The sequence below is a fragment of the Urocitellus parryii genome, chromosome 10, assembly GCF_045843805.1.
Source record: "Urocitellus parryii isolate mUroPar1 chromosome 10, mUroPar1.hap1, whole genome shotgun sequence".
Lineage (NCBI taxonomy): Eukaryota > Metazoa > Chordata > Mammalia > Rodentia > Sciuridae > Urocitellus > Urocitellus parryii.
In genome coordinates, this window is record NC_135540.1 from 102698272 (window position 1) to 102722506 (window position 24235).

Genomic DNA, 24235 nt, shown 5'->3' on the forward strand with positions numbered 1-24235 from the left:
GTTCCTGATGTGATGACACATGAGTGCTCAGTGGCAGCACAGAATGGAGTGTTCGACTAGAATCAGCTTTCCAGAGGCTGTAGCAGGAGAAACATTCTTTGTGAATACCAAGCTAGTCCTTCATACCCCAAATATATCAAAAACGGTGCCTTCAGTAAGACCGAGAAGAAAAATGCTTTAATGGGTGTCATTTGGGGCCAAAATATACTCATGCTGTACCATCTAGCAATTCACACACAAAGACTCTTGTAACTTCATTAATCTGGGGGCCAGGTATGTTCAAAGCAAGACAAATAGGAAATAGTATACAATTAACAGATACAAAGAGACTCCATCCTCAAATGAACTGCCTTTTTAATTAGCAGCTTAATTTCTATAAATGCATTGAGATTTCTATCATGCATGGAAATGAGTGTGTTGTACCATCCAACAATGCCACACAAGACTATTTCCATTAGTCAATCAAATTAGGAAAATACCCCAAGTCTCCCCTGTGCATTGAGTGCTTATCACCTCTTCTCGAAAATCGTGAACTGGCTGTTTTCTAGACATTCAAAAGAGAAAAGCAAAGGTTTTCTTATTTAAGGTTTTGGTTTTGTCTTTTGCATGTATGATTCTCGAGAACAATTATGGTTCAGCCCTACAGTAAGAGATTGAAAATGCGACATCATTATAAATGTGGCCTGGAGTGCCCACCTCATTTAACTGGATAATACAGAGGAGTGATTTGGGACTGACTTCTCCCCATAAACTAATCTTTTTAAAGGGCTTGCACTTTTTTCTGTCCCCAAAGCAATTTGTTAAATGTGATTTTTTGGCAGGAAATATACTTTTTTTGATTTGTTAGCCATAATGGAAATGCATAGATAAACAGAATCTGTGTTAATATAATGAGACAACCTGATTTTTTTTTTCTTGAGTTAGGGGGTTGGGGAGGCAGGCTAAAGGAAACAGAAAAAGTTCATCAAGCATGAAATGAGCTCTTTGGCTTTATTTTTATTCCGTCCCCTCATAAAAAATTACCTTTCCTCCCCTTCCCTTTTTTTTTTTTTTTTTTGTCAGGTGGGGGGTTACCAGGAATTGAACTCAGGGGCTCTAGGCCACTGAGCCACTTCCCCAGCCCTATTTTCTATTTTATTTAGAGACAGGGTCTCATGAGTTGCTTAGAGCTTCGCTTTTGCTGAGGCTGGCTTTGAACTCACTCTCTTCCTGCCTCAGCCTCCCGAGCTGCTGGGATCATAGGTGTGGGCCACCAAGCTCAGCTTCTTCTTTGTGAGGAAAGACTTATTTTGGCTCATGGTTTCAGTCCATAATCAGGCAATTCCATTACTTTGGGCCTGAGGTGAGGCAGAGCATCATGGCAGAAGGTCATGGCAGAGAAAAGCCTCTCAACTCATGGAGCAGGGAAGGAAGGAAAGAGAGAGCAAAATTACTTTCTTAATAAGACATTGTATTATATGAGTACAATCAACATTCTGAGGGGGAAATGGGAAAAAAAAAAAAGGTCACGCTCTGGAAGGACTTCTAGATGAGAGAAAGACTCACCCAATAAATATTCCCATAGGAAACCTACAAAGAAGGGTGCTAAAGGGTCCTGGCCAAGGGAGGGCCTTCTGTATTTGTTTTGTTATGAGGGATCATAAACAGCCTGGAAAGATAGAAGTGTCAATACTGTTGTCCCTCAGCATCCACAGGGGATTTTCCAGGATACCCCACAGATTACAAAATCATAGGTGCTCAAGACCCTTATATAAAATGATGTTGTATTTGAATATAACCTATGCATATTCTCCCACATTCTAGAAATCATCTCTAGATGGCTTCTAATACCTTATACACTGTAAATGCTCTGTGAATAGTTGGTTTACTGTATTGTTTAGGGATGACAAGGAGAAAAGTCTGTACATGTTCAATACTGACACAATTTCCCCCCAAATATTTTCAATCTTCAGTTGGTGGATTGGTGCATGTAAATCTGTAAATGCAGAACACAGAAAATCAACTCTAATTCAAAGCTCCCACTATGTGCTGATGCATGACTCGGCCTAAATTCTCTCTGCTTATTTGTCTTTATTCTCTCTGCTTATTTGTCTTTATTCTTCCCTGGGCTCCTTCCAGTCCCACAAATGGTTCAAGACTTCCAAGTGGACAGTCAAGCTTCCCTGACAATTTGAATGTCAATTTACTGGGAAAGTCTGGATGTCAGAGTGAGAGTCTGTTTTGAAACAATACAAGGGACAGGCATAAGATCTCCCTCCTCCTGACTCCTGGAAACAGCCAGGGGTGGGCCTGGGAGTGGAGGCCCATGGAGTTGATCCATCCTCCAGCTCAGATCCCCCTCTAACATCCACAGAAGAGGCTCAGAGCTCTTCTCGAGTCTTGGTCTAGAAGACTTCCAAATAGCTTTTCTCTCACATCCTTCAGAAGGGCCTGCACCCAGAGTGGTCATCAGGAACTTCCCAGAATTAGCTTTTTTTCCCTGGTATTTGACATTGAACCCAGGTATACTCTACCACTGAACTACATCCCTAATCCCACCCCCCGTTTTTGTTTTTGTTTTTTTGCCAGGGTAGGGGCAGGGGACAGGATCTTACTAAATTGACCAGGCTGGCCTCAAACTTGAAATCCTGCCTCAGCCTCCCAAATTGCTGGGATTACAGATGCATAACACCCAGAACTCTGTTTTAATGTAAAAAAAAAAGTAGCATATTAAGGAATGAGTGAATGACAGTATGCTCCAGCTACCCATCAACTCTCAAGGTATTCATATATTTCTAAATTTAAGCATAACTTGACTTTATAATATCCTTGTCTTTATGATATCCAGAGTTCCTTTCACTTCTCCTGGTGCCTTCCACTAATCCCGTTCCTTGTTTGCTAAATGGCAATGACAATTATATACATGACAGTGAAGGTCTCCTATGCCATTTCCCATTTTCCATATGTTCTTTCCTTCTTTCTGTGAACGCCAATGTGTTCTCCATTTCTCCCAAGGCACTAAAGTCTTCTTTATTTTCCTCTGTCCTTACTGATGTAACTCAAGGCCCCTCTTATCTGTGCATTAGCTCACTGCTGGCTTCTCTGGCCTTGATCCTTTGGTGTTTGTGACCACACATCTTTGCTATATGGAGATATAGATAGTGAACTGGTGACATCCGTCTTTTATTTGGGATTTTGCTATGTAAATGCTTTTTTTTTTTTTTAACGTCCACTTCTTTTGAAACTTCAAGTATCTCCAGATCAGTGATTCCAAACTTCTTGGAATTGTTCACATCCTCTTTCTTTGGTTTGTGTGACATCCACTTTCTTCCATACCCTGCCAGTTCTCCTAGAAGAAGAGAAACATTTGGCTTTGAGAGAGTTTTGAGACACTATAACACTGTCGGAGAAGGATGGGGAGTTGCAAAAAAGAAATCTCTGGTTTGAATTTTGGAATAAGGTCATTTTAGCATCACTCATTTTTTTCTTTATTGTGGTTTAAAAAAAAAAAACCCATAACAGAAGTCTACTCTTGACACATTTTGAAGTGTGTAGCACAAAACCGTTGGACAGCAGATCTCTAGAACTTTCCATCTTGCATGACCAGGACTCTATACCCATTGAATAGCAACACCCATGTCCCCATCACCCCTGCCCGGCAGCCACCATTCCGTTTTCTGCTTCTATAACTTTGACTACCTTAGATGACCTCCTATGTGTGGAATTGTGCAGTATTTGCCCTTCTGCGGGTGGCTTATTTCCCTTAGCATAATGTCCTTCAGGTTCATCTGTGTTACAGCATGGCAGGTTAATTTCACTTACTATTCCTTAAAATGTAAATACAAGACTAACAAGGTGGGGGAGTGCCCTGTGTTCTTTATAGGCTGTTTAAAGTTACAGATGCTCACAGTAAAGACTTTTCCTTTGGGGAGATTGAAGAGATACAAGTTTTGGAGGTTTTTGCATCTTGAGGAAGGTAATGTAACAGCTTCTAGGATGGCAGGTACAAAGGACACACAGAGAAAAGCCCTTGGAAATAGATATGATCATCATTTCATTGCAGACATCTCCTTGCAGGCAAGTCATAATCATAACTGTCCTAAACCAATAAGTATCCATCCGTGAGGACCTTGTATAAATGTGTGCTGTTGATGCCTTATTTTGTTTTGTTTTAGTTTTTAGTTTTTACCCTAATCCTTGGGGGAAGGACTTTATGACCAAAAACAGACAATAAAAAGTCATTGTTATACTAAGACAGGTTATGATTGCCAATTAAAGTAGAATACTTGCTGATGATAGGGAAAGTTTAAAGAAGTTGTAATTGTATTGGTTATTTATTTAGTGCCACATAATAAATGATCCCAAATTATTCACAGCCAAAACAACAATAAATATTTATTATCTTACATAGTTTCTTCTGTGGGTTGGAAATTTGGGAGTAAACTAGCTTCATCATTCTGGCTTGGGCTGTCTCATGAGGTTGCAATTGAGATGTCAGCAGAGCTTTTGGTCTTCCAAACTGGCTCATCCAGATGACTGTTGACATGAGGATGTGGTTCTTCATCACAGACTTTCCTTTGTGCTGTTTGAGCATCCTAACAAGATGGCGGCTGACTTCACTCATAGCTAGTGATCCAAGAGAAAGCAAGAAGGGTGCTGCAGTGCCTTTTATGACCCAGTCTCAGAAGTCACACATCATCACCCCAACACATTCTATTCAACTAAGTCACTAGAATAAGTCACTAAGTTCAGTCCACACTTACTTAAGAAAAAATGGCAGGGAGGGGGGACTGATAAAGGGACGGGAGATCAGTGCATCAAAAGGGATGAATAGGACTTGAACCAGACACTTTGGTGACAAAGGAAGAGAGGAAAAATAAGTAAACTCACATCTATGGTTGGTGGAGGGAATAGGGAGCAGAGGCAGGAAGTAAGGGGAACAACTGGCCATCCAACACTGATCAGTCTTCTGGAAGCCAGGACGATGGAGCAGAGACAGAAATTAGGAAGAGATCCAGCAGTCCCACATCTGGGTATTTACTCAAAAGCTTTGAAATCAGTATGTCAAGGAGATGTCTGCGCTCTTACTCATTGCAGCACTATTCACAAAAGCCAAGTCAAGGAATTTACCTAAGTTTTCAGCAGTGGATGAATGAATAAAGAAAATGTGGTCTATATCCAGGTGTGGTGGCACATGCCTGTAATCCCAGTGACTCAGGAGGCTGAGGCAGGAGGATCACTAGTTCAAAGCCAGCCTCAGCCACTGTTGTGGCCCTAAGCAACTTAGCAAGACTGGGCACCTAAAAAAAAAAAAAAAAAAGAGTGTCTCAGTGGTTAGGTGCCCCTGGGTTCAATTCCCGGAAAAATTTTTTTTTAAAATGTGGTATATGTACACATGGAATACTATTCAGGCTTTAAAAAGAAAGTTTATCAGTTGAGACAACAGAGATGGAATAGGAGAACATTCAAAGTGAAATAAGCCAGGCACAGAAAGATGAATATAGCCTGTTCTTACATGTGGAATCAAAAACAATTGAACTCAAAGAAGAAAAGAAGGGTGGTTACTAGTTGTTGGCAGGGTGCTGTGGAATGGGGAGACAATGGTTAAAGAATATAAGCCTCAATTAGGAGGAATAAGGTGTTTTTTTTTTTTTTACTCTAAGTATATTGCACAACTATATGGCAAATCATAATGCATTTGATTTCGCATCCCTAAGAAACTAAATTTCAAATGTTCTTGTCACAGGAAAGCAGAGAGCTGAAACTCCAAACCTCGATTCTTGTGTTCTGATGAAAGAAAATTTAAAGTCAGACACCAAAAGTCACGCAAGAGAACTCTATGAGAAGTGAAAGTGAGGGGGAAATAAAGTAAAAGAAAAGCACCCTCAAGGGAGAGAGTGGGCCTCTCCAAGCAGAGAACGACAGAGGAGACAAGGCTGTCCCCAGTTTTGTGACTGTCTGATGTTTACCAGGGGAACCTTCCATACTCTGCCAGTCAGGTGTTCAACTCCTCATTCACCTTAGGTGGTGGATTTTTTGATCTTCCTTGGTCCTCTCTGGAACTGTCACAGTGGCCATCCTGTTTAGCGGAACTTCATCAACAAGTCAATCCCATGTTAATGTGGGCCCTGGGGTCAATTGCTGGCCAGAGGTTACCTTAGTGCGCCTGCGCTCCTAAAGGAATCCTCCTTCCCAGACCATTGGAGACCCTTATAGCCATTATTCCTAGCTTTATGTCAACATTAATGGACCCTGTCAAGACTTAGTCCCATTAATCCTTTTCTCTTGACATATTTCCCAATTAGCTCCTTTTTCTCCTGTTTATCTTCTACAAATTAACAACCACCCTTTGCTTTCTCATCTACTTTGGAAGTGGCTTTAAAGAAGGGCCCTAAAGTAATTTAAAGAACACTTGTGACCTTGCCTACACTTCACTGCTCATTGCTAGCTACTACCTAACATTCTCACCACAAAAGAAAAAAAAATAGTATTGGGGTGATGGGTATGTTCGTTGCCTTGGCAAGGTTATTCCACATTGTACATAAATCACAATGTCGTCTTGTGTCCCATAAGTATATACAACTATCATTTTTCAGTTCACAGTTAAAACACACACAGGAAGGGAGTAAATCATTGAAAGATATGTCAGAGATTTCCTGAGACCCAGGGCCTGCCAGAAAGTGATACGATAGGGGCAGTGACTTTGACCCAGGAGCAGGGGGGGATGCTCCAGACCAGTCCAACCACCATCTACTAATGCGAAACTGAACGGTGACGTGAGGTCCTCTTCCCCACCAAAATGCTGCTCCAGCTCCCAGGAGAACTGGCCAGGAACCCAGAGCCACATGTCCACGAGCGGGAGGAGCTGGCCTCTCTCATGCTGGCCTCTGCAGCTGCCCGGGGGAAGTGTGCCTGTTGGCACTTTCAGTACTCTGCCTTTGAGAGCGAGCCCTGTCTCTCCCCATGGTGGAGAGAGACCCGGGAATGGCATCTGTGTTTTCTCCAGGGCCCCTTTCCAAAACCAGACTTTTGTTTGCTTCCTAGATCGCCCTCCTAACCTCCATAGCCTGAGTTTATTTGTCTTAATGGATGAATCAGAGTCCCAAACCCATCTCCCCTGCTCCAACTCTCTTAGCAGAGAACACAGGAAGATAGGTTTTTGCTTATGTATGTGTTTTGGGGGGAATTTTTTTTTCTTTGTTTTTCTGTTTCAACCACAGGCCCTGGGTGAACCAGCACCTGGGACCATAATGAGCATGTGTGGGCTGTCACATGGAGAGTCCTATCCAGTACTGTTTGTGATGTTCCCGAATTCCAGAGGAGGCTGCAGTTTTCCAATCCAAGACTCAAGGGAACTGGGGAAATTACTTGCCTAGAGCCAGTCTTATCTGATTTGTCCATGTCTCATTCATGCAAATTGGAAATATTCCCACAACAAAACTGTCTGCTGACCATCTGCTCAGGAAATGTAGCTGTGGGTGTATAATGGCTTGTCTCAGCACCTTTCTAATCTCCCAGCTCTGCCCTGGTTAGAGGTTTCCAGCTGATACACAACAGAGTAAGTCTTCACTTTGTTATTAATCAAGTGCAAGGAGATGAATTCGTATAGTTCTAGTTCCTTTTCTGCCCTTATCTAGGAATGAGATTAGGCAAATGTATAATCCATCAGGCCTCATCTATAAAATGAATGGACAGGAAGGATCTTAGGGCCCTTCTAAGTCTAAAGTTTATTGGCTATGTGATGATTTTAAAATGTGCAAGAATTAACAGGGAAGGATTTATTTCCTAGAAGAGGGGAATCTGTACATGCTTTCTTGTCACTCAGCCACTTGGAAAGTTCTGACCCTTAGTGAGAGATTTCCTTCTACTTTATGGAAATCAGCAATTCTTTCTTCATGTTGGGAAACAGATTGCAACTTGATGTTCTTCACTTAAAACTGCATATAACTGTATATTACAACTGGGGCTTAGTGCCTTGCTAATTTTTTCTTTTAAGTCATATAAATGACTTCTCATCAATGTAAGCTAGCACTTCTGCATTATTAAATAGTTGCCCCAAACTTCACTTTGATTCCCCCCCCCAAAGGTCTGATTACTGAGCTCCAATTCCTGGATCTTATAAATTAACTAATAAAAGAGTATTTTGGTACAGAGCTAGTCTTTATCTTCGTCTCCTGGGATTAAACTAAACTTTTAAATGGAATGGCTGCTTTCTTTAAATAGATTTTCAAATGTGGTCTATGTTAGTATAAATTGTAAAATATAGACAGTAACTCTGGCCATTTTACTATTATAGTTAGGTAGCTGACTCAGGAACCTAGGAGGGTGTACCCAAACATGGACTTATTTGTAGCTACAAACAGCTGAGGACCAATTTTTAAATAGGTCACAGTTAATCAAACTAGCATTTGGGAAAGGTTAACATAAAGATTTTGATTAATTGTGGCCCGTTTCACCAAACTACTCAGCAATTTGTTGATCACCCATTCAGTGATGGGCACTGGGACACAGAAAAGAACTAGGGAGAATCAACTGTCCACCCCTTACCAGAATTGATCTAATGGAGTAGGCAGACAGTTATAATGTACTGGGAGAATGCTAGGCTAAGAATAAATGTGAAAAGCCAGATTAGAACCAGGAAGGAGCTGGGTACAATGATACATGCCTATAATCCTAGCTGCTCAGGAAGCTGAGGCAGGAGGATTGTGAGTTTGAAAGAGTTGAGGATGTGGCTTTGTGATTGAACACCCTTGGGTTCAATCCCTGGGCCAAAATAAATAAATAAATAAATAAATTAAGGAAAAAAAATAAAACAAGGAAGGAGGCTTCCATTCTAAATGGGGGTGAGACACACAGGACCCAGGAGTGGAGGGGCAATAAGAAAGAATCACAGGAGGTGTGTGATGTGGTGGCACACACCTGTAATCCCAGTGGCTCAGGAGGCTAAGGCAAGAGGATCGGTAGTTCAAAGCCAGCCTCAGCAACTTAGCGAGGCCCTGAGCAACTCAGACCCTGTCTCCAAATAAAATATTTAAAAAAAAAAAAAAGAGGATGGGCTGGTGATGTGGCTCAGTGGTTAAGTGCCCCTGGGTTTAATCCCTGGTACCAAAAAAAAAAAAAAAAAAGTCATGGGAAGTTTGTCGAACAAAAAGCTAACTAAGATGATATCTAAAAGATACCTAGAGACTAACCAGATGAAAAGAGGGTGGAGTGGGAAATGGGAGAGTATTCTAGAAGGACTGGCAGATGCAAAGTCTAGGGAGAACAGGACACATTTGAGGAGCCACAGGAAGTTCAGAGTTCAGAAGAGACATGGCAAGAACAGAGGCTGAGAGAATACTCAGAACCAGATCTTATTCACTCAGGGTTTATAGTTGAGTAAATAAATGTCTTTATTCCAAACACTTATATCCTTCCTGGTAGTTGTAAAGTTTTTCTCAAGATGAAGATGTAAACCTAACACATATCTAATGCCAGAGAGAAAACATGCTCACTAATATGAGAGTTCTCTAAGTGTTAACATTGACTTTTAAAGTTTTCATAGGATTTCTGCCACCAAAGGTGATTTCTATGAATACAGCACCTTCTCAATGATTGGCAAGACAAAATGCAAAGCATGTTTTCAAATAATGATTTTCACTCTAAACATTAAATGAAAACATTAAAAGCCAATAAAAAGGACTGGAGTTTACAGATTTATTTTTTATTCTAAGATGTGGGTAGGACTCAAACCATTTGATAGAGGAAAAATCTGCCCAGCATTCAGTGGAAGGAGGATGTTTCTTACTCATCTAGGTTGCAAGTCCAAACTGCTTATCCAGAACCAATAAACACCTGTGAAACATTTCAGACCAAAGTGGAAATGATAAACCACAACCCCACTATGACTCCTGCAATTACGAGACCTTTTCTCCCAAAATATACTAATGTCTTTGTTCTCCCTGCTGCATCCTGATAACTTGTGGACATAACTAATCTCTTTGGCTTGACATTGGAAACCTCTGCCATCGAGTCTGGCCTCTAATTCTCAAGAGTCCATTTTCTTCCCCAAACGCCCAAACGCCTCATTCTCTAATGAAACAGAACAAGACAAAACATCACGTCCGTACCAGACTGTGCAGAGAAGCCCCGAAGTTGTGTAGGGAAAGTTCTAGGTTCGGAATCTGAAAACCTGGACATGTGTCCCAGCCACACCACTTGAAATCTGTGTGACCTCATATAAGACACCTCACCTGGTTGAAACTCAGTTGTTCTGTCTGTAGATGACTTGCTTATCTCAAAAGATTGCAGTTACCCCTCTGTGGCATATAAATCCCCTGACAAAATAAAGTATTATTAAACCTACCACACATGGCACCCCAGCCTCTTCACATCTTTGTACATACTGATATGTCTTTATCTACCCCTACTCACACCAATCTTTTTTTTTTTTTAAAGAGAGAGTGAGAGAGGGGGGAGAGAGAGAGAGAGAGAGAGAATTTTTAATATTTATTTTTTAGTTCTCGGCGGACACAACATCTTTGTTGGTATGTGGTGCTGAGGATTGAACCCGGGCCGCACGCATGCCAGGCGAGCGCGCTACCGCTGAGCCACATCTCCAGCCCTCACACCAATCTTTAAATTTTTTTTTTTTTTTTGATACTGGTGATTGAACCCAGTGGTGTCTAACCCCTAAGCAACATCCCCAGCTCTTCTTCTTTTTTTTTTTTTTTTTTTTTTTTTTTTTTTGAGGTAGAGTCTCACTAAATTCCTGAGGCTGACTTTGAACTTGCAGTCTTCCTCCCTCAGCCTGTGGAGTCTCTGGGATTACAGGTGTGTGCCCCTGCATCCAGCTACCATTTTAGCTACTCACCTTTTGAGAGCCCTTTCCTTTCCATAAACTCAGTTCTAACCTACTCAGTAGGAACATTTTTTATATTTCTATTTCTATTGGAGGGCCATCCACACTCTATCCACATTATCATTGCTTACAGACTTGTCTGTCTGTACTATCCCTCATGTCACCCTACATAGCACTTCATTCCTAGTGGCCTTGAATGAATTCATCCATTTCATGTTTTTACCTGAAGATTATTTTGGTTGGCATTATTGTGAACCTTCCTCTACTTTGATACCATCTTTCCATTGGAGTATTCTCTTAAAGAATAAATTCAGGGGCTGGGGTTGTGCCTCAGCAGTAGAGCGCTGGCCTAGCACGTGCGAGGCCCTGGGTTCGATCCTCAGCACCACATAAAAATAAATAAATAAAATAAACATATTGTGTCCAGGTGCAACTAAAAAATAAATATTAAAAAAAAAAGAATAGATTCAACTAGGCAGTGGTAGAAGATGGTATTCTAAATATAGGGATGGATATATTTTTTAAATATTTATTTAGTTGTAGATGAACATAAAGTATCTTTATTTATTTTTATGTGGTGCGGAGGATCGAACCCAGTACCTCACACATTCGAGGCAAGCACTTTACCACTGAGCTACAGCCCCAGCCCCTAGGGATGGATATTGAAGTGATGGTGATTATGACTTTTTCCCCCCTTATATCCTTTAGTTATTATGAAATCAATCTCTGGAGAGTCCATGCTTACATCTGATGATCACGACATTCTAGAAAGATCCGTTCTTTAATCATCTTCTGAGCCTGTTACATGCTATTTGGGGATGACTCCCTGGTGCTGCCACTACAGAACATTTATGAAGTCGTTGTTCCTCATCTTTACTGTATAGGTTCAAATGCTGTTTGCTTATTCAAAAAAAAAAAAAAAAACAGAAAAGAATTACCCAGTTTCAGAGTGAATGTTTTTTCTGGTCCTTACAGAGGTCAAGCTCCCAGAGATATGTGGGCAGAAATTTGGATGCAGGTTGAGTGACTGACTGGCCAACATCATTCCATCCCAAGGGCCTTGTTCTTATTTTCTCTATTTGAGTTTATTTTGTGTTTTCTCCTCTTCAAGTGTCAGTTCAACTCATTTGCAGGCTCAGAGGCCATTATCCTTTCCCATGGACTGGATAAGCAAGCTGTACTGCTTTTCCACTTCCTCCCCTTGTTCCTGAGCAGCGGAGGCTGGTGAGCAGCATGCCCCTGGCGTCTGAAGCCCGCCAGCTTAGCCGAGTTCAGAGATCCAATTCATCATCTTTGAGCCCCTGATGCCTAAAAGGATCACACGCTTTGCTAAAGAGACTCCCTGAGAACGAACCCAAAAGGCAAAGACGGGGGAGGCGGACGCAGCAGCCTCAAGGCCAATTTCAGTAGAATTGAGGACATGTGCTTCGCTGTCTTCATAAAAGAATTGCCTACTTTTAAGTGTGGCTGCTCTGAAAAGACACCATGTTCCCTTTTTGAGGAGGGAATTATTTTCCCTTACCTAAAAAGAACTAAATCTTCAAGGTTGGAGCTGATGATTGCTCTGGAAGGAAAACTGTGCAGGAAAAGGCTGATTCTACCAGGCTCAGCTGACCTTGGATGCTCCCCCTGAACTTGGGTGCTTCCACAGCCCTTGGGATCCTGGGCACGTAGTCATTCCCAGTCCTTGTGAAATGCAGTACCCCTGCCTTTAAATCCAGTCTTCTATAGAACAATGAAAGCTCCTTTCTTTGTTTCTCCTACACTGTGACAGGAATTAACAATTCAAGTAAGACAAAACTCCAAGAAAGCAAGCACCATGAAATACAGAAAAACAAAAACTGACTACAAATAGCCAAAGTACCAGTGCAACAATGTCTAGTCCTTTAAATACCAACAAGAGCAGCAAAGAATGTTTCCCTGCTCCCAAGATCCCTTAGTCCAGGGTAACCATGCCCCAGGTGTGTTGGCATATCTTTACTTTACCTGGCCCCCATTTCTGATGGCTCTCACCCAACAGGATGGGTTCTGTGTTGTTCCCCAGCCCAAAGAGAGCAAGTGTGTCTTGCTTCCCTAAATGATAAATACAAAGTACACGCGAAGTCCACCAGTTCCCAGTTAGGGAGGTCCTACCACACATGATCAGAGAAACATACCTATTTTCCTTATTGTCAGAGCAGTAATATTTGGCCCTTCTGAACTTCATTGAACAACTAGCTCTTCCAAGCACAGATGTGCTCACATCTAGCACTTTCTATAGTATGAGATTCCTCTCAGGAGTCAGAAAAACTGTTTTGTATTGGAGCACCCAGTAAGGTCACAGAGGCACCCAAAGCAAGCATACAGGAGCATTCCTCGTAAGTATCCAGGACACACAAGAATTGGCCCACAAGAGAAAAAAGAGGGCTGTTCTGTTCCAGGTTGAGCCTTAGGGCAAGAGTAAAAATTATAGAAAATGGGAGAAGAAATACCAAATCTTATCAAGAAGCTGGGAGAAAAATCTGAAAACACTCAGCAAAGAGGAGATAAACAAAGGATGTGACTTGGGGCAAATAACTGAGAGATTTGGGGTCTATGGACATCACAAAAGGGTACAGAAAATAACCAGAGGGAACAGGCTGGGAGGGGAAATACATGGAGAACAGGGGGAGCTCAGTTATGCGGGGCTGATTCATGTCTGGAGTTGTCTGCCAAGGAGGCAGGCGGCTGTAACCATGAAAGTGCTGAACGAAATCAAGGCTGGGCTAGAGGGTAAAACATCCCCAAGTACCAAGGCCACATGCCCGGCAGCAGCCAGCTGGCCCTAGGCTGTCCGTGGACGCCTAGGGGTCCTTACTCACACAGGTCCCTCATCTCATCCTGCCCCTCGCCCCCTCAAAGCCAGATCCAATGTGTCCTCATAGAGGTGACCTGACAAGAAATGAGCAAAGACGGGGTCCCCAGGGAGCATGGTTTTAAATTACACCCAAAGATTTAAGAGGTAGAACCACCTCTCTGTTGTACCTGGCCTCCCACCACCTCCAAATACCCAGGGCCCTTATTTCTCCAAATCACTCCTCTCCTCCTCTCTAACTTTCCACCTGACTGTCTTCCTCACCATCTGAGTATGTCCTGCCCTAAAGCCATGTTCTAATTGTGTGCTTCTACCTGGGAGTTTTTTAACTCCCAGTGCCAGACCCGACACCCACAGAGACTCTGGGCAGGTGGCCCAGCCTTGGGTGTTTTTTAAACACACCCAGGTGAGTCCAGTGTGCGGCCAAGATTGGCAGCCCTGGTTAAGATCCTGCAGGAAGTTGGCCAGGTAGCTGGAACTTCTCTTGTGGGCTCCGTGTGCCCAGCTGTATTTTCTGCAGACAACCCTTTGCAAGGTCTTTTCCAAGCCAGAGACCAAGCAAGCCTCTGGTAAGTCCTCATCTGAGATAATACTGCACTGTCATACCCCTCAGACTGCTTCCAGAGATGCCAGTGTGACATGGAGAATTTGCCAGGAATCTCATACTTGGGCAGAAAGTGGTGCCCAGGGTTTTTCTACTAGTTCTCAGCAGAGGAACATCAGTCTTCTACTAAACACCCGGATGTTTTTCTCCTTGGTACTCCAGGAATTCAGGCCTCAGCCTTCTTGAGTTCTCTACTAAGTTTAGCAAGTCCAACGCTCCCAAAGTTGAAGGCTACTTGGGAGTCCTGTACATTCCTCTCCTCAGGGGCCCGGTGTAAGAATGTCGATTTCTAACCAGACTGCAGCCCTTGTTGGCCAATCCAGAGCCTCTGCCTGGAGACGAAGCTCTGAGGATGGATGAGCCTCCAGCCTCGGGAAAAGATCCTCCTGAAAGCCTGCTCATTCCCCCCAGGCCTGGGGATGCCAGGGAAAACAGGCCTGGGCACGGACTCAGACGCAGCCTCCTGGGGCACTCACCATCTAGGCTTCTAGGAATCCAAGAATCAGGTGGGCCCTTCCAGTGGTCTAGCGATAAGCACCCTCCTGTGGAAATATCCCCTCCCAATTTAGTGCTTGTGGAACAGGGAGGAAAAAAAAGTGACCAGAAATTTTAATATGTTGGATTTAAGGTGAGTCATAGTCCAGACAGAACAGGCCCAGGATTGGCAGAAAGAAAGCATTTCCAAGGCTACATTACCATGAAGAAGAAACACCCTGGTAACTAGGGAGTGCCCCTTCAGGAAAGCACTCTATATAAAGTCAATTCTTCCATATGCTCCAACCAAGGAAAATCTAGCCTGCTAATTTAACTTGTGTGGACATTTGTCAGTCTGGTAATACGATGGTAGTTTAGATATTCCAACATCTGTGGAGCTCTCCTCAATAAATTGGCCCATCCCTTGGTATTGCTGCTGGCACAGGCCTGTATTAGCTCATCTGCTACACCCCTCCCAGTGAGTTCAGCACCTCAGGCACCTGAACAGTTTACCACATGCAGGGTCCCTCCAAGGATGACGCCAGACCACATGTGCCAGAATCACCTGTGGGTGGTAACCAGAGCCTGCATTCAGACCTGTAATCAGTACCCCACTTTTTCTCATACTAGATCCATCAAAAGAAGGGGAAAGATACAAAAAATGTCATCCACTGAGATTTTTCTTGCCAGCAACAAACTGTAAGAAGCAGCTTTTGTTTATATCCTGTGGTTAGTTCAAACCTCTGGTAATAATTTTGAAAGATTGTAAGATTTACCCTCTGAAGAAAGACATCTGAAAACTATCTGCTTGAGAAAAGGGAGACAACTGTCCTCTAAGGAGCATTGAAGACTGGAGCCAGAATGGGATGTCTAGTGCAGAGGCAACCAGGAGTCAGGCAGGAAATGCACTTCACCATGTCCGTGTACGCAGTCACCAGGGCTGCGCCATCATGGAAATCCTGTCCTCGGGAAGACCACCCAGCAATGGGAGGCTGGAGGCTGAGCCCGACCTTAGTGACCCACTTCTCTGCCTTATCCAGGCCAGAGTGGGATGGGCTGAGTGGTCAGCAGCAAGTTGAGGGAGTTCCCTTGGGAAAGGGAGAGCAAAGCTGTCTTCCTTCCACAAGAGGGAACCCACGTGGCCTTCCCAGGGATACCATGGAAGCCACACAGCGTTTGCACCACTGGTATCTCTGTGAGTCCCCCCTCCCCTCCCCATGGAATCCAACCCATCCTCATTGCTAGGGGATCCCTGGAGTTCAGCAGAGCCAATCCCAAGTCAGTCCTTACCCCTCCATTCCAGCACCTTCTTCAGATCTCTGCTTCTGTTCCTGGTGTGGCAGTGTCCTCTAAAATGTTAGGCCCACAACCTTGAACTTATCCTGTGCCCCCACATCCAGCTGGCTCCTGGACAGGGTCAGTTCTTTCTAAATGCTCTCTCATCTCTCTTTCCTCTAGTTCCCATCACTACGACCTTGATTTAGGCCTTAAAATCCCCACCCTGTCCCGATCCTGTGGCAAAGACATCCAAACTCATCTCCTGAAATGCCACCTGGGTAATGTCACGCCCACATTCAGAGATGCACTGGAATTTTGAAATAAACAGCAGAAAAGCTCGTTTAGGGAATTTTACCCCATGCCAGGTACTGTGCTAATTGCTATATCTTGTTTGATCCTTCTGATAATCTAATTTCTTAGATATCGTTAACCTGTTTCACAGATGAATACACTGAGAGAAGTAAAATCAACTTGGACAATATTGCATGACTCCGAAATGGTAGAACAGAATTCCCGATTCCAAAGTCCATACTCCAAAGTGGCCATAGTCTATCATCTCCCCAACAATTTTTGTTGATAGTCTAAATGTGCTGACTTTCCACCACCCGAACCAAATAGATTTTTTCCCAGAGACACTTTATTTAGGAAAGTAGGTACACATTCAAGGAGGAATGCAAATACAGATAATCTCAAGGGAGAGACATCTTTTGGGATAATATACACATTCAAGGGAGAAGGCAGGCTAGCTCCAGAGAGACAGACAGCCCCCAATAATTTATTTCTCCAGAAGATGAAGCAGTTGTGTACACTTTTGCCCCAGACAATGTCTGGCAGTATCCCATCATTATAAACTGTTGATTCTTCATTCAGACTAAAGTGTAAATGACTAGTAGTGGCTCCTATAACCATATGAATTTTGAATCTCTGAATTGAATCTGGCCTATACTGCTTAAGATTTAGTACTTTCTTCTCTTCTCCTTGTTGTTCTCTGAGACAGTGCTAGATTCCCATACAAGGTTCAGCTGCTACATCATACCATGTCTGAAAGTTTCCAAAATGACTTGCCTTGGCAGATGACTCTGCTCTTTAATTAGCTGTACAGTTGCTGCTTCCCTTAATTTAATATCAGGAAGTTTCTACTTGGTTCATCCCCTTCCCCCTCCTGGCCATAGTGCCTTCCTACTATTCTTTTCCCATTTTATACTTTTGTTTGGGCCTTTCCCCTTCAATGAGTTATCGGAATCCCATCTCAATCGAGGGACATTTGCCAAATTATCTGAACTCCTTAGCTCCATATGTGGCATCTGAAATCTTCCTTAAACCCCTCTTCCCCTTATTTGGTAAGAATGCACACACTCTGTATGAACTATTCCAAGGCCGAGCACCATTAAGAGTCAAGTTGAGTGTGGTTTGCAAATCTACCCTAACTTGGAGAAGTCCTACCCTCAGCTATGTCAGCCATGTTCATAAGTTTTCTGTGAGCACCACAATATGAAAAATAGAACCCAGCATGGCACAAGATCCTTTCTTTTTGGTGAGAGGATAATTGATGAGTCTTTCTCCCCAACACACCTCCCTTCACCGTGGGATTTGCTTTGTGTGATAGATGCTCAAATACATTTGCATCCTCTAGGATGTTGATTGGTAGGTGGGTAGCAGCCAAGAAGCATTGCTTATGGCCAGAGAAAGTCAAGTGGAAGATTAAGTAAAATCATGATAAATAATCCCCATGCTGATAAATAAGACATAGCTATAACCCCAGTTTGGTTAGATAACTTGGCATTGGCACACTGGTGCATTTTCAAGATGGTAGCTACCTTCTTAGCTCTGTTTGACTAACTGTGTTTTTTGGAAGTTGCTGATGTGCTTTACCTGTTGCATGTAGTCTGGGCTCTCCCTCCTTCCAGTTCCTGGCTCAGTTCTGACTCCATCAGAACACTGGTGTGCTTAATCAGCCTGGCAGCAATAACATTAGGGAACAATGATGCACTAAGCTGTATGGAACAAACTCCGAACCCGGAGCAGAAATAAGTGGGAACTGGGACATTAAATTGTGAAAGAAAGATGAAACTTTAATTTTAAAACCTCAAATAAAGAAAATGGAATAGGCAAGAGATAAGAGGAGGGAGGACACAGTCCAAGGAGGCAAGTACATCAGTGTAAGCAAAGGTTCTGGAAATGGTAATGAGCACGTAATGATGGATGGACTATCAGGAGCAGAGAGAGATCTTGGGTAGAGATGAGAGTGAGTTTTTAGATTTAAAAAATTAGAGATGATGGTGGCTGGGGCTGGGGCTCAGTGGTAGAACATTTACCTAGTACATGTGAGGCACTGGGTTTCATCAGAACCACCTAAAAATAAAATAAAGGTATTGTGTTCATCTACAACTAAAAAAAAAAATTTTTTAATTAGAGATGCTGGAGGAAGTGAGAAAAGTAATAAAACAAAACATATATAGCTGAATATAATGTTGAAGTATAAACATTACGTTTGGGGAGAATTTTATTTTTAACCACTTCCTAGGCTCTGTGGACTATATTCAGCTTCAAAAACCTGACTTCTCCTGACATCTTCTACCTAGCTCTTCTAGATTAAAATATTGGCTAAGTAGGTAACTGATTATTTCTTTGTAAGTTCTGCTTTCTCATCTCTTGGAAATGAATTTTGTTCCGAGTCACACTGGTAGATGAGGAGACACATTGGACTCAAGACTCCAGAGCTAGGCAGTGGAACCTCAGAACCTTAAGGATATCGGTCAAGACACCTGGCAGCTGTACTCTGGGACATTCATGATAGGTGCATTCACTCCCACACTCAAGACCAGCCCTGGCCTGGTTTCTTAATCTGTAAAAATGACTAAAGTGTTTGTCTAAGCATCTAGGATTTGGCAAGAGTCCAGAGCCAAGCATTCTCTCCCCAGAGAGTTCTGTCTCTTTTTTAATAGTAGCCTGATGGAGACATCTCAGGTCATGGCGGGCAAGGGCTTTGTGCTCTACAAAAGACTAGGAAATTGTTCACATATGTTGTTAGCATTATCCCTTCCTGTTCCTATTATAGGATAATGAACTTTAACTCTGTCCTCTCTATTACAACTTTATATGAAATCAACTTGAATGAATTGCTGGCCAAATTCAAGATCTTCCATTTTAAGGTCTTTTTCTCATGTCATTTGTGTGTTTTGTGAGAACTCCCCTTCTTAGCCCCTTCAGAACCAAGTTGAAATATTCCAAATTTAAATCCATGCTTCTGCAATTTTGCTTTTGCTATAACTTTAGTGTTTCTCAGGATATAGTATACCTAGATTAATGTTGAATGTTTCTAAAGAAATCTGGTAGTCTGTGGGTCAGTTATCTAGAACACAATTAAAAGGGGCTAAGGAGGAGGATGAAGACTTGGGTGGAGATTCCATAAGAGGCCTCTGTCTGCATCTAGGTAGCATTAAGGTGTCGCTGACTCAAGAAATTGAATTTTAGTTTCCTTCCAAACTTAAACCTTTCTTCTTACAACTTCATTTAGGATCTGGCTGCCTTACTTTATATCATTTTTTTTCTTTCTTCTCCTCCTCCACTTCCTCCCTCTCCTCTTTATTCTTCTTTCCCTTCATTGAATAATTACAAAGAAAAGCCTATGTAAGAGTATCGAGTAAGAGTTATCAAAAATAGGGGAACAAGAAAATGAGCTTGGAAGATAGACACTGACTTTGGGAAAGAATTAAAAGATTGAGAAAAGACTAAATGAGGATTAAATGAGTTGTGTAAGGTAAGAGAATAAAACAAGAGAGCCTCTTTCGGAGGCAGTCATGTGAAACAGAAAACTCCAGATGGGTTTGACGTGGGGAAACCTAGGGCAGAGGTTCCTTGCACCAGCCAGCACTATGGGCAGTGTGGTTGCTCCCTGCAGATGTCTGGGTGAGTAGGCGACAGAGAGGGACAGTGGACAGAATTCTACGGACAGGATGTTTTCTAGACAGATGTTCGAGCAGACTAAAGTCCTTAATGGAAAAAGGCAAGAATAAACAAATAATTGGACCTAACTTGGTGTCTGTCCCTATACATTTAAAAAATCCTGTGACTTGTTTTAATTGGAATCCAAACAGTGAGCCTGATTTAGATGGCAGTGTCATAACTCTTGGTCTGGCCTCAATTCAATAATCAATTTTGAAGTTTTGTGTGAGAAAATCAGCTCAGAGTGAATTAAAAATTTTCTTTATCCTTAAAAACAGAAATAAATTCTGGATCTAGTGCAGCCATCTTGAAAGACAGGCTCTCACTGAGTTGCTTAATGCCTCACATTTGCTGGGGCTGGCTTTGAACTTATGATTCTCCTGCCTCAGCCTCCTGGCTGCTGGGATTACAGGTGTGCGCCATTGTACCCAGCTAAAATATATATTTTTTAAAAAGGTCTGGGATGTGGCTCTGTGGTTAAGCATCCCCCATGACATGAAGTAAGGCAGCCAAATCACACCCCCCAGTTCAGTCCCCAGTACTAAATAGAAAGAAAGAAAGAAAGAAAGAAAGAAAGAAAGAAAGAAAGAAAGAAAGAAAGAAAGAAAGAAAGAAAGAAAGAAAAAGAGTGGAGAGGGTGAGAAGTTGTTTGGTTGTTCGTTAAAGAGTTATAGAGTTGAGTGCTCCCCTTAGGTAAAACAGAACTTTCCGGAATTGTACTGTGGGACCTACAGGCAGTTCAAGAGAATGGTTAGCAGTGAAGTTGCTTCCCAGTGGGATTCATGGTGATGGGCTTTGGAGTCGGGTGCAGCACTGTTGTGGCTGCCTAGCAGCCAATGGCTCTCTCACCTTCTCATCCTTCCACACATGACTTTAAGCTCTTGGAGTTCCTGCGGGTCACCATGAAGCCTCTCCCTCCCTCCCCGCCGCGTTCATCACTCAGCTCTCTGTAATGCTGCTGTGTTCTGCTTTTTATCAAGAGTCCCCCCCCCATTCCCTCCGCTCATGCCCAAGGAATTTCCAGACCAGGTGGGCAGCAGAGAGACAGGGAGAACCCAGGAGGGAGATACCAAGTATCAGCTCAGAACAAAGTGAGTGCAGAGAATGCCAGGCTGCTGCAGATCCCTGTCACACAGTCAAGTTGAGGCCAACCCGCCTCTACCGACTCTGTGAGGTCTATTGATCACTCCAGTATTTGCCTGATCATCCATTGATATGACCTCCCTTTGCAAGAGGGTACGTCTCAAAACCTAAAGGCCATTTTATAGTTCAGCATTTTTTATCAGTTTAGAAATTATTCAGTTTAGAAACTTCTCATTGTGCTATGGAGCCCAACCTTTGTTCAAGAATATTTGAAATAGCCCACATTCCCTCCTCTGCCTTTCCATCATCACCCCACAGGAGATAGAAAATAATACTGATTTTTTTATGGTATAGGATTCTGGCAGAATTCTAGACATAACCTGGTAGTAAGATGGACAAATTACTTTATGTTTTTAGAATTGTCTAACTGTTGACTTAAGCCCATTTACCTAAATTTTATATGATTCCAAGGGTTGGGAGAGAAAAAAGGGACCTCACAACCTGGTTTGTCCGGATCTTGAACCCCCTGGAATGGCTCTAAGTATTCCTGGGTTCAAGTGTTTTTTTAAAAATTCTTGCTTCCCTGGAATGTTCTGATTCTTGACATAATAGGAGGGTTGGAGAGAGAGAGAAATAATAGGTCTGCTCTCTCTTTAGTGCTTCAATTTTAGCATAATTAATTCTTACATTATACTATGGTTGCTGGTGCAAGAAGAGATGCACAGACCAATGGAACAGAATAGAGTGCAGAAACAGACCCACACACATATGGTCAATGGATTTACTAGAAAGGCATTAGCAATTCATCAGGAAAAGGATGGTTTTTAAATAAATGGTGCTGAAGCAATTAAATGTCTACCTACCTCACAGAAATTAATTCAAGAGGAACCAAAACCTAAATGTAGAAAAGAACTTATGTGCAAGGTTTGTAGAAGAAAATAGGACTAGGCAAGTTTTTTAAACGGGATACAAAAAGCACAAACCACGAGGGAAAAAAACGTGATAAAGTGATCTGTATTAAAATGAAGAACATTCACTTAAAAATTATTCCATGGAGCTGGGCATAGTGGCTCACGCCTGTAATCCCAGGGGCTTGGGAGGCTGAGGCAGGAGGATCACAAGTTCAAAGCCAACTTCAGCAAAATCGAGGTGCTAAGCAATTCAGTGAGACATGTCTCTAAATAAAATATAAAATAGGGCTGGGGATGTGGCTCAGTTGAGTGTCCCTGAGTTCAATCCCTAGAACAACAACAAAAAAAATTTCATGAGAAAATCCGTGGCCTGTGTTCAAGGTCTCTGACAATGTGCCAGGCTGGCGCTCTTCCCTGTGCAGCCTAGAGGCTGCCCCTGACCAAGACTGAGAGCTCTGCTGCCACTAGGGAGACCAACACAGGTTAAAACAAGTGGGACTTTGCAAGGTGAAGCAAAACCTCAGAGCAAAACCGCCTTGCATTCCTTGTGTGGTTTTGAGACGTGAGAGGAAGCTTTGTTCCTGAGCCCCTCCAAATCTCTGAACACTGGTGTATTCTTCCCAGAACAATCCCTGGAGATCCCCTGAGCTTTGAGGTCAGGCTGCCAAGTCTGTGTGGGAAGGAGGACCGAGCAGCAGGGGGCCTTCAGAGACGAGGGTGAAAGTAGTTCAAAGTCCAGCCAGATCCGGTGATGTGGTGTCCAAGCCCTTGGGGATCCCAGGACCCTGGAGGAAGCCCAGGAGAGGGTGTGGCCCAGCCCTTGGTTCTGTATTGTGCCTTCAGACTCGGAAACATCTGAGACTGAGCCAGAAAAATACATAAATAGAGCACAGCTAGGCCCCCAAATCCACCATTGCAACAGAAGAGCCAAGACCCCGCGTCAAGATAGATGCTTCCTATTCAGACCTACGGTTTGAAGGGAAGGAAGCAGAAAATATATTTAGAGCTTTCAAACTTTGATTGTTTTGCGCATTCTTACAAAGGGGGAAAAAGAAGAAAAATATCCTGAGGGATTTTAAGAAAAAAAAAAAAAAGAAAAACTTCTAATACTTTAGATGAGTGGGAAAATCTTTCTGGGGTCATTTCCTTTCTGTTTTGAGAAATTAATATGTGCTGGAAATAGCCTGTTGCAAAAGGGGAGACTTCATGTCCTTTGAATGCTGATTATGCCAGAAAACTTTCCAGCCCTGAAGGAGAGGTTGTCCTTTCCCAGGACCCTGATGCGGGATGACCTTGCAGTTAGATATTTGACTAGACTAGAAGACCCCGGGGGCCGCCAAGATAAGACATTTAGAAGGAATAATTAACTCATTCATTCGAGAAACAGTGTAGAGCAGAGGAGAGGCCACAAGGGGCTCTTTCTGAGTCTATGTCCTCTCCCCTGTGGACCGTTTCAAGTCTCTTGGATAGTCCCTCATGGCTGGACCCTGGTGCTCAGAATTAACAGAAGTACAATAGTAATTACCACTAAAGATAAGTGCATGTTTCTCCCCCCACCCCCAGATGTTGGGGCAGCTGGCCTCTCCAGAGGAGGAAGCAGTAGTAAGCACACACTCTTTCAATATCATCTGTTTGCTCCAAAAGTGCGTGTGTCGGGGCTGAACCAGAAATCAGCCAGTGTATATGGGCATCTATACCCCAGGATTAAAGTTCTGAGCCACTCCTTTGATCTTATTTAGGCATCCGTCTCCCTTCAGTTGATTAGAGCAAGAGTTGGTAAATTTCTTCTGTGAAGGGTTAGATCACCGGTATTGTAGGCCACCAGGTCTCAGATGTAACTGCTGACCCCTGCCATGGTGGCACAAGTGGTCATGGATGTGTCCAGTGACACTTTATTTTACAGACACCAAAACCATTTTTACATGCCATGAAATATCAGCCTTCTTTTAATTTTTTTCCAACCATTTAAAAAGCGCAAGGGCCTTAACTTACAACCTATAAAATACAATACTGGGCTGAGGGGGGTGGTGGGCAGATTTGGCTTAGGGATCACACTTTGCCAACTCTGTGACCAGAGAGACAAGTCAGTAGTAAGAGGATGCACAGTGTGGGTGCTGACCTGAGTAAGGGCCTCCCTGAGGAGAGCTATGGGAGTGAGCGCTGGCTTCCAGAATTAAGGTCATGGGGAAGTGTCATTCTACGTCTGCTGACTCCATTCAAGCCATACCTTCAAGATGACCCCACTCACTGTGTCCCCTACCAGAGACCTGGACCCTGAGGACTCTGGG

At 42.9% G+C, this 24235-nt stretch overlaps 1 protein-coding gene across 1 annotated transcript in view; it reads left to right on the forward strand.

Annotated features, from left to right (window-relative positions):
* The window catches only part of Igfbp7 (insulin like growth factor binding protein 7), a 67833-nt gene that overhangs the window by 34619 nt on the left and 8979 nt on the right, over window positions 1–24235 (forward strand). The window lies entirely within an intron of this gene.